Consider the following 11,386-nt stretch of genomic DNA (forward strand, 5'->3'; position numbering starts at 1 on the left):
TGAATAATTACTACCTATCAATTTAATTTACTAACATTTTCTTGTGCTAATGTTAACTTGTGCAATTCTGAAGGTTGCTGATTTAATGGAATATCACCAAGTCAGCACAATATCCTTTGCACTATCTTCAAGCTTATTGAAACTGCTAGTTCACCTTTAATCGAGAAAACTCTAACCTCAAACAGTACAAATGAAAGGTGGTTTTAAGATTAATCCATTAAGTCAGTAATCCCAATCTTAACTTACACTACTGCAGATATGACATCAAGGCAGAAATTTCTTAGCGAAGATTACAGATCATTTTCTACAAAATTTCTCCTTTCGCGGTTTGTTTCTCGCCTCAACATCAAACATTGTTGGTCTTCTCAAATCATTTCTTGAAAGACATTGGACACCCAGCAAACACCTGTCAATGGATTAATAAACTTGTGAATTTTAAGACCCTGCATTACACTATTTTCGAATACTAGCAATTGCACGTACATTATAATGGGAAGCAAGCCATTCAATTTCAACAAATTCCTAGAACCTAGTATGTCTTCCGTCCTAATTCTGATCTATAACTAATATTCTTACGAAGACACTTTGGGAAGGCTATCTTGATTAATATAGATTTCACGTTAGGTAAAAATAAGCCTGAAATAAAGAACCCTTACTCATTGCTACTAACCTAATTACTTTACCATATTAACCGTAAAAACAAAGCGTTTAGCTTTACTGTTGCCTAAATTTTTCTATCTTCCATAAAACTAAGCAAGTAGCCATTAAGGCAATAGCTAATTAAGGTTTGCGAAATTATTCAGCTCAACTAATAAAAAGTTCGCCAATTTGCGTAAACATTAACTCCTCCTTCCTTCCTAGAATAGTCTTTAACCTCCATTTCCGTCATAACCAACCATAACGTCCTACTTACAATCGAACTATTTAATCATGTAATCTAGCCTTTCAAGAAATCTGCATGAAAATTTATGAGAATTTATGTCTGAACTTTAAACGCTTCTAAGCCATATGACTTCCATGGCACAGTATTTTCATTTTTTATTGCCCTTATCCCTTCTTCCTCTCCTCCTCCCCGGGAACCCTCGTCCTTTCCCCCCCTCCAATCTCTCAAAAGAATAAGCCTACTCTCCTCTACCGTGTTTCGAGGGCTACCAGTCAATATAACACAAAGATCTAGTAACCACGGACTTCTGTAATGGCCGGCAAAGATTTTAAACTATAAGTACCCGAACGAAACCTCAACAGAGCATTATCTGTTTAATAAATCGAACTTACTTTGACTTTGATAATTACATTGCGACACCCTGAGAAGTGCAACTACGCAAGGCACCGTCGAAAAATTCTAGACACCTTTCAAGGGCCAACTACAAGCCAAGTATGGCCCAGAATTCGGGGATATGCTCCACTAAGGGCCTCTCAGAAGCATACACTGCCATCATCATATCGCTAACAGGATCGTTGTGGGGAGGCGGGGGGGACCGACTGTTTCTGGAGAAATTCAAGAAAGGGAAACAAACTACTTCCAAGTGCCTTAACTGTTCTGAACAACAAACAGCAGGTTTCAAGCTCTGCAGTGGTACTGTCTCTCGTACTGAGGAATTAGTAGGAAAAAACTACCATGACAGGCACCAGAACCTGCACTCCAAAAATATGCTTGTCATTGAGAAACACTGTCAAAAACTGGCCAACCGTGAAAACTAAGGCCAACAGCATTGGGAGTTATTGGATGAAAATCACCAGGTTTCTTGGTTCATCATCTCCCGTATATGTCGCCTAACGTCAATCTAACGAATCTTTCAGCTATCCAACGAAGACTTTACTACTACTCCATTACCTGACTTGTGAGATAATATTTTCCCTCCATCGATCCTCCGCTATAATATACTATTGAATTAACTTTAGAGTAAATGAAATACGGTATGATAATTCCGCAGATTCGTTCGGATTTGTATCTATTATTCAAGTTTCCATTTCCTTTACTGGGTATCTACGACAAACCAGGGCTCTTTGCTGTGTGTTTCTCCTATTAACTACCGTATAATCTCCGGATTTAAAAGATTCTGTCCAGCCTTGTTAAATTTTTCCTTTCATGACCATCGTTTTCACTTGCGTTAATAACTTTTTTCACTTTCTCATCAATGACCTCCGGGCAGCTCTGGACTCAACCAATATAACCCAAACTGATATACTTTAAAACTGAAGAATAACTAATGTCACTAACAGCACATAACTAGCTACTATATGAACTTTCATTATACCTAAATTTTCTATTGTAATACATCTTAAACCTTCCAAAACAAATTATGTGAACAGAAAACAAAAATTACTATGCAGAAAACTCTCAATTCCCACTTAGTTTCCCCTGATAATACTATGAGGAAAATCCACAATACCCACTTAATTTCTCCTGGCAATACTATTAGGAAAATTCACAATACCCACTTAGTTTCCCTGCTAATACTGTGAAGAAAATCCACAAGACCACACTAAGTTTCCCTGAGAATGCCTGTCTAAATTTTACCTTTTATAAATTTGACCTTAGTATTTATTAAAGTCTTTAACCTCATCTTTCCATCGCTCTATAAGCATATCACTTACATGGGTGACATTTCGGCGCTTCAGTTAAAACTTAGAAAATTATAAACCATCGACCAAGCTTTAGAAGTTTTGTAGCAACATATCTTTTCAGTATATTAATTTCAACCATTAAATTCGACCATGCATTAATGCAAGCACTCTAGATCTCTGGACTAAGTTTTTTCATATCAAACATTTGCGTTAAATATCTTTAGACCTTAAGCTTAGGCTATTACAAGCCCAACATTCATACAGGTCTCGAATCACTACTGAAGGAAAACCACAGCTTCTCCCTTTAACAGACGTCAAAAACTAGTTCTTTTGCACTACCCTCGAACTTAGAATCCACGATGTACCTCTGAATTTCCTATGAAATGACCCACAGAAGTTGGGTAAAAATTGCATTCGAATTCTCAGAAGCCTCAGGCTATTACCTACAGCCAACAAAATCACTAGACAGCCTCAACAGATTGACAAAAACAATGTGGGTCTAGTAGGTACTTTACTTAGTTAAGTCAGTCCTCGTCAATCTGAAAATCTCAGAAGGTAGATCACAGATTTCACATCGCCACTACCACAAGATAAAAAGAATTACACTAAAATGCGCAATGAAATTGCTATAACTACCCTATTAGAGGAACATTACCTGTAGTTCTTTAGTTATCCTACAACCTGCAACCCCCGTCCCCGTAATGGAGGTAATAACCGAAAACTTCCAAGCGCAAATCAACATAGGTCTGATGATTCACCTTAAACTATTGTAAGAGTAGCCAACAATTATCACACTGCATTGTAACCGGCAACCACCATACTCCGTTTTCATGTCTTTAAAAGTAACGAAAGAAATTCAATGAAGTTCCAGAAATTTTATTAAAAGAATTTCACTGGAAACCTATTCTAGCACAAATTGTTCGGCATTCCAACCTATTACTTCCAGACCCGTAACCTGTAACCTGACAAAATGAGCTTCACTAAAATTTACTTTCATCTTTCTAAATGATCGTTCCAGTACTAAATCATATCTTATTTACACTTTGCAGTATGAAATAAATAGCCCGCACGTAAAAGTTACTTCTGCTGGTTTAGCCCAGGTTTAACAAAAGCTGTTAAAAAACGAACTGTCTTGACTGCGTTGACGCGCAGCAAAATTCGTAGATGTATAAGGTACCCAGTGAAATACGGGAATGGATAGCAGAATGAAGTCTTTCAACAAAACTGTCAGGTTCGAAGTTTCCGACGCATTTTCCTTATTTACCCCTCACGTGCAAAAAATACCAAACTACCAAATTTCAGAATAGACGTTTTAACCTTATTACCTGTCACATGAAAAATGACCGATATGATTTTGGTCCCGCATAATACCTAAAATCTTAAGCTAAAAATTTAATTCCTGTTGATTGCAACTAAAGACAACCACTTTCTCTATGTACGATGCGCATTAAACAGCATAAATTGTAAAATCTATACTAATCAAGTCACTGTCGCGAACAGAAGGCAACGACAGCAAATGGCGGGCAATGGAGCAGGTTACATTCGGTAGGCAAAAGACTTCCGATACACATTTACGCACTCAAGAGAAATCCTGTGTTGAACTGAAGACCACATTTACACAATTTCATATGCCTCAGGAAACATGTGGTTTGGTAACACCTACCACGGAAATAAATTCATCTACTTTATGAATCTCGTCAGATTGTACGAAATTTTACTTACATATAACAGGATAACAATTGTAGTGTTATCATACCGATTAAGGGAACACGTACAATAACATTTATCACCGAACAGCACAAATTGTCTCAGGGACTAACAGGAAATTAAGACTCAACAGAATGATCAACCATCTTGTCCTGGAGCACAACTTAAAAGATCACACCTCAAGTTAAGTACACCTTAGTTTAACCAAACCACTGAGCTGATTAACAGCTCTCCTAGAACTGGCCCGAAGGATTAGATTTATTTTACGTGGCTAAGAACCAATTGGTTACCTAGCAACGGGACCTACAGCTTATTGTGGAATCCGAACCAAATTATAACGAGGAATGAATTTCTATCATCAGAAATAAATTCCTCTAATTCTTCATTGGACGGACGGAGAATCGAACGCAGGGCTAGCAGAGTGCTAGCTGAGAACGGCAACCACCCGTCCAATGAGGAACTATCACACCACAAACCACCTACGATTCATATAACATTAAAACACCAGATCATTAAAAACTTCCAAATTAAACTATCATACAACCAAGAGGTAAATACAACAAACTTAGTCTTAAAATGCTTTCAGTTACGCAAAAAACAAAAAACTTCACAACCAAAAATAATGTCTAAAGCAGAAGACTGGGGTCATTTTTAGTATCATGCTTCTCACACCTCTAAACCAATCATAAATGCGATCATCGTTTCTCCAGAGAAAATAGAAGACAAGAGTCCTGATTGGCTGACAGACAGGGACTCTACAGCGAAGTAGTCCTAATGATAAACGTTACGTCACCACCAGACAATTACCCCATCTCCTGGAGAGTTAAACATACTGTATACTACAGACTAAAGGAACTGAAGAGTTAACCACAAAGACACAAAATGACCTCGCTTACTTTATAATTGGGTATTGTCATTAGGCTTCCAAAACATATATAGCTTTACATTCATGGGTTTAATTAGATCTCAAAAATGTCGCGTTTGAATGATTAAGTAACATTAAAGTGATTTTACTCAGGCAAGTTTATATTTTCACTGAAAAGTTGTGAATAGATATTATACACATGCGGAATATTCCTCGGCGCTTCTCTCAACAGCTTTGATCCCAGTCTTAACGGCGTCGTCTCAAAAACTCGCTAAGGGAGTTTTTCGTACACTGAACACGAAAGATAAAGACCAAACCAAAACTGCGATAAAATAAAGGCATGTTCCAACATCCACAATGAGAATCGTGTATCCCAGTGAGACCTTCAACAGAGGTCAGAAGAAAAAATATTGATAAGGTAATTCATAAAAAAAATAAAATTTATTAATCTTTACAAGGTTATATTATGATATTTGTATTACATGATATTTATATTTACAACGTACACAACCGTACCTACAATTTGCTCCGTTCGGCAATTTTGCTTTAAAAACTAAGCCTGTACGATAAATGTGCAGGATGAGGATACTGCCACTGTTCTGGAATGTTGTTCGGCAATGCAGTGCGTGCAGCAGCACTGATCTGTAGCATACGACATTTAAGCAACAAAGATAGTGTGGATCTATTAAGAATTCTAATTAATCGCAATTCAAAGTAAAGATCCTAATCTGACGTACTGCACAACGAAATATCCTACCAGAGAATTAGGGTTAAAGAGGAATAAAAGGACCTCTATAACCTATCAGCCTATTCGGGGTTTTATGGAATGGAAGAGCTTTTGTAGTCTATCAATTTCCTTCTTCGAGACCACAAATACAGTTCGAGCAAGACATCTAATTAGATATTTATCACATTTTAAGAAGTTAATATGCTTATGCTAAAGAGGCGTATATCAAGGGAATGTGCAGGAAGTTTTTTCATCGGCATGAAAATTAAATACGATGCCAATATATGAAATGTAGCCATATATATTTCCACTAACTGTTTAACAACGTTCCACTGTATTTTCACAGAGTGTTTGGTTAAGTTCTACAGTACGGAAAATAATAAGTTGATGATAGTTATCGTTTAACCATATTGTTGCACTTTGGCAAAAAAAGTGGTCTTAAGTCATCATAGATTGAGCGCATTAAAGGAACAAATTAGACGCGGCTCTTCAACTTTAATTTTAACTACCAACTTTATGAAGCCCATATGACTTGCAACTAAGGATTATTTTTCTTTGATTTATGGAGATATTCCAGTGAAGTTATCAAGCAAAGATGATGTTAATAATGACGACACTGCCACGTATGGATTTATGTGATGTTATCATTGCACACTAGGAAAACAGGGACTAATGGAAAACAATGAAAATGACCTCTTACAGGTCCAGTTGATGTCTTCATAATTAGACCTCATTAAGTACTGGGGTTGGCTGGCATGTGCAGCCTATCTCGTCTTAGTTGCAATGACACTAATTCGGGGCCTTGTGAATCCTGGATACCCCAGTATTGGTCGTCAGCGTCTCTTGAAATGACTTTGGGATCTGTTATAATTTTTCTAAATAGTTATTGCATTAAACCCAAATAAGTCTTTTTCCTCGAAGGAGCAGCAATAGTACCCATTGTTTATATTTATTTTATCGTTATGAATACGGAAAACTGTAAACAAAAATCAATGATTTAAAAAATATAGTCTATTATAATTACACTACTACAACAGTAGTACAGAGAATCACAACAACAAACATATTGGTGTGCACGAAATTCCCTGTACAGAATGTAACTGTAAATATTTTGGGGAAAGAGGTAGCGGGTTGCTCACAAGAATCGGGGAACACAAAAGAGCATACAATGTACATACCGAAAACAATGTCTTAGTCACAGTCTAAAGCTTGATCGCCGCATAAATTGGACAGATTTTCAAGTCATTTTTAGAAGTGAGGATGTTGGCATAAGAAGACTGGTGGAGGGTGCGACGATAGATACTGGTTTATCTGCGGATGGCAATAAATTGTTTTACGCAGGGAGATAAAATCACCGGTAATCTTATTTCCAGGAAATATGTTAAAGGATTTAAGAATAAAAGACTATTATAACAGTGTTGTCTCGTTAGCCACATCTGATGCTGCCGTTGCCTCTCTTTCTCCCGTTCTGGTAATTCGGTTACTTCCAGTAACCGATGCTACCGGTCTCTGTGCCGTTGATGACCATCAGAACGACCGCACTGGGCAAGGTCCAGTTAGACGTTCCTGACGAAAGAAAACGGCGGCATTGTCTGATCTGTTTGACGACCGACTCCTCCTTTTGTAAACAACTTCGTTTGTTTTTGAGTCTTTGTATTTTTACTTGATTAATGTTTTTACTTCACCGCGCCATTTTGAAAAGGGGAATCGAACAGATTCTCGAAAGCTCTGTGTAGAGATTTAGCTTTAAATATACGTAGGCTACCCATACATAACTGCGGATTTGTTTCTCCAATAGGCAGAGTCGTGAATAGGCCTAGTATTCTGCAAAGACAGGAGGAGACCATCACCACATATGAATCCTTATAGGAAAATATGTTATTGAAATAGTGCTGATAAGAAAAAAAGACCAACAGCGTGAATTCAGGAGAATCGAAAGGGAGGGAGCAGCTGCATTCTTAACTTTGAGAGGCGCCTGTGACCAAAAATGACATTTTCTACTTCCGGTATTTGTCTCAGTAGATGATAAACGAGGTCTGTTACATATGATTGCTGAAGAGTCCATATTTTATATTCTCCTTACACATTTTCAGTAAAATTTGACAGTTATTTTTTTTTCTATTTATTTCACAACAGACTAGTCACCCCTGATCTAAATCTTTCATAATATGATTCCTTTACATCGCAAAAGTTTTTACCATTCTGCATCTCTTAACAATCCTTAACAAAATACTCATCAAAATGCTGCATTTTTATGTGACTATCATCCTGTGTGTCTTTCAATAAAAAATGGATTACGCACATAGATAGGCTATGCATTTGTCTTTCTCTCATGAGGATTATATTGAACTTTATATCACATTGAAAATACTTAACCGAATAACACGACTTAAGAAAACTTCATCATTAGTTTATCCCACTGATACAGTACTAAGTGACTGACATACCGTATTCCGTATAATGCTACTGTGCTACTATATGGCCCCATCGAGACTACTCCTCAGTGTCAGCTATCAGCTGTCAGTTATCTCAGGTCAATAGTTTATCTGCAAGCTTAACTATTGGGCTATGTGCTTTCGTCAATTCTCACCCCCCACCCCCCATTCAAAATGGAGTATCTGTTAGCCATAAGAGAGATCTAGAACGGATCACGAAGTGGTGCGGTGAGTGAAACACGAAGGTGAACTCTAAGAAGCCGAGACTATTCATTAGCCTTTCCTGCAATTTTCTCTGCTCCATGTTACCTTCGACTCCAAGCTGTCTTGTTAACAGTATTTAAGCAACATCTTATGCTACCAAGAATTAGGTATTGATCATATAGCTTCTGCTATGCATTGATGTGGTGGTATTAATGTCATGTTTCAGAGCATTTTCTCTCCTGTGTGGATGTCTACAATGGTAATTATAAAATAGATCGATGGGAATGATTCTTTTCAGCCATCATCCACAAGGTCTATCACACGTGGAAATTCTATTAGTCCCGTTAATGCTTGCACCACAAGAGACATGTGCTACTGATTTACAGAGTATTAACACCTACAGTATAATATGATGAAATGACGCATTACAACACTCCCAGTACCACTAGCATTCAGTTTCTTCTGATGAACATGTAGAATTATTTTCCGTCATTTGGTGATACCAATGCTCCCGAATTAAAGGGAAGTTGTGATACTATTTTTAAGAATCATGTATTTTTGCCTTAATTTTTCTGACGAATGGAAAACAAGGCGACAGTGACTGGTGTATTGCGAAAACTGACGCACAGAAACACCCAGTAAGGAGGAAAAACGAGCATTAGTTAGGAATAGTTTCGGAATTAAAAATGTAATAAAAATGCAAAACGATATACAACAGAAAACGCGATAAACGCAGTATATTACTGAAGTTACATGACTTCCAACGAAATACTATAAGAACAATGTTACCACAAACAACAATAGAACCACTGCAACAATAACAACTGAACAACAGTAACTTTGTGACGCGACAGTCATCACCCCCAGGCTAGATGTTTGACTTGACAAAGAAGACCGTAATTGTTATTGAAACTTTATTCATGTTTGTTGAATCAGACTATATCTTATATAATATTATGGAATTAATCACTGCATAAAACAGCACCAAACGCCATCCCAGTCATTCGCAGAAGAGACACAATTTGATGCAGACGGATAACGTGCCAGAAGAGATTGCCTACTAGCCAGAGCCAACGTGATTAGAGTTAAATTGAGCTGACCACCTTCATGATAAACAAACCTAGTCCAACATTTAGAGGCAAAATTATACGTAGTTGTGCCATCAAAACTGAAATGAAAGTTGACTGGAAATAGAGGCTATGGATGTGGTATGAGAACTTATTACTATAATGTGCAAACAAAGATGAAGAAACAAATATAAATCAATGTTTTCATATTTCCTTAACACAAGGGAGACCCTTGGTGAGGTCCACGGCATGCCCTCAGGTAACAGGGAACTGGCTGGCGCCTGATATCACCGCATCCTGCCTGTACAATGCAAGGCCAGATTTCTCTCTCTCTCTCTCTCTCTCTCTCTCTCTCTCTCTCTCTCTCTCTCTCTCTCTCTCTCTCTCTCTCTGCCAGGCGACCATTCCTCGCTTCTTCAGTCTTGCTTAAACTCAGCCGAGTAGAACAGCTCGCATAGAGAACGTGATTTGTTGAAAGGAATTTATCCATTCGTAGCGTCCTTGCGTCATTGTTATGGTAGGAATGGTGATATTTCTTAAAAATCGATTTCGTCTTCATTTAAATTGGAAACCGTTAATATTTTCTGAAAGACAACGAACCCTCAACTGTGTGTTCATGACAGCAAACCTGTATCAGTGATAGTATGATATATTTACTGCTTCATGTTTCCATATTCAATAACTTAGTGGACGATTGAAGAGCCATCTTGTTTGGCACCGAGTTCCGAAGACAAACGGGGGAACTGTTTCTTTACCATCTCTTCGTTTTGCAAGATGGTAGTAGTTAGTGTTCCACGACGTAGATATCCAAGTAATTCTTGTTCGCAGGTAATTGAGATATATAACAGTTAGCATCCCAAGATATTTGTCTTCGAGGCTTTTTCCAAATAATGTAATCATTGGAAAGAGAAACCCACAAGATTCCTGTGTATAACTTGTTTACTTGTAAATATTTAACATATTACTTTAATCTCGAGTACTTTCAGGTCCTAACTGTGACCCTTTTTCAAGAGATGTCAAGGTAGTCAGGCTGGTTCAAGGCCCAGCAATCTTCTGGAACTACTTCTCCCTGTGCTGTCAGAAAAAAAAAACGCTCGCACACAAACACATACATACATACACACGTACAGCATATATCATTAACATATATATTTGTGTATATATATACATATATATACATATACATACATTATATATATATATATATAATATATATATATTTATATATATTTATATATATTTATATATATATATATATACACTAGCTGACCAACCTGGCACTGCCCGGGATAACTTTGATAAATCTCTCTCTCTCTCTCTCTCTCTCTCTCTCTCCCTCCCTCCTTCTCCCTAACACCCCCTCTACTCTCTCTCTCTCTCTCTCTCTCTCTCTCTCTCTCACTTCCTCTTCCTCTCCCTCTCTTTGTCACCCCCTCCCAACTGCCACCCCTTTGGTGCCATTGATGTCTTACCCCCACAGTATACTTTTCCAGATATTAAGTCATATGTATACCAAAATTAGGTATGCTAAATTTGTAAAGTTACCAAGTCTATGGGCAGAACCAGCCCCGTTTCAGGGAAGCCCTTCCCGCCCCCACCCCTTTTGGAGCCCTTTGGTGCTAGTGATGTATTACCCCAACGTGCTGATTTCTAAATAGTAAGTCATGTGTATACCAAGTTTGGTTGAAATTTCTCAATGCTTTTCAGAGTTATGTTGGCACATACATTATCTATTATATAAATGAGAAAATGTTTCTGTTTGATTGTTTGTTTGTCTGTTTGTTCCGAGTGAACGTCCTCACCAGTGAACCGA

General features: G+C 37.6%; 1 protein-coding gene across 2 annotated transcripts in view; it reads left to right on the forward strand.

The window, feature by feature from the left end:
• Positions 1–10,002: 10,002 nt before the first annotated feature.
• LOC136841637 (facilitated trehalose transporter Tret1-like) overlaps positions 10,003–11,386 on the forward strand; it is a 65,183-nt gene continuing 63,799 nt past the window's right edge. For both annotated transcript variants that reach the window (XM_067108758.1, XM_067108757.1), the window contains exon 1: positions 10,003–10,090. The gene's annotated coding sequence lies outside the window, so the exon portion shown is untranslated. The remainder of the gene's footprint in view (positions 10,091–11,386) is intronic.

Source organism: Macrobrachium rosenbergii, chromosome 9, assembly GCF_040412425.1.
Source record: "Macrobrachium rosenbergii isolate ZJJX-2024 chromosome 9, ASM4041242v1, whole genome shotgun sequence".
Lineage (NCBI taxonomy): Eukaryota > Metazoa > Arthropoda > Malacostraca > Decapoda > Palaemonidae > Macrobrachium > Macrobrachium rosenbergii.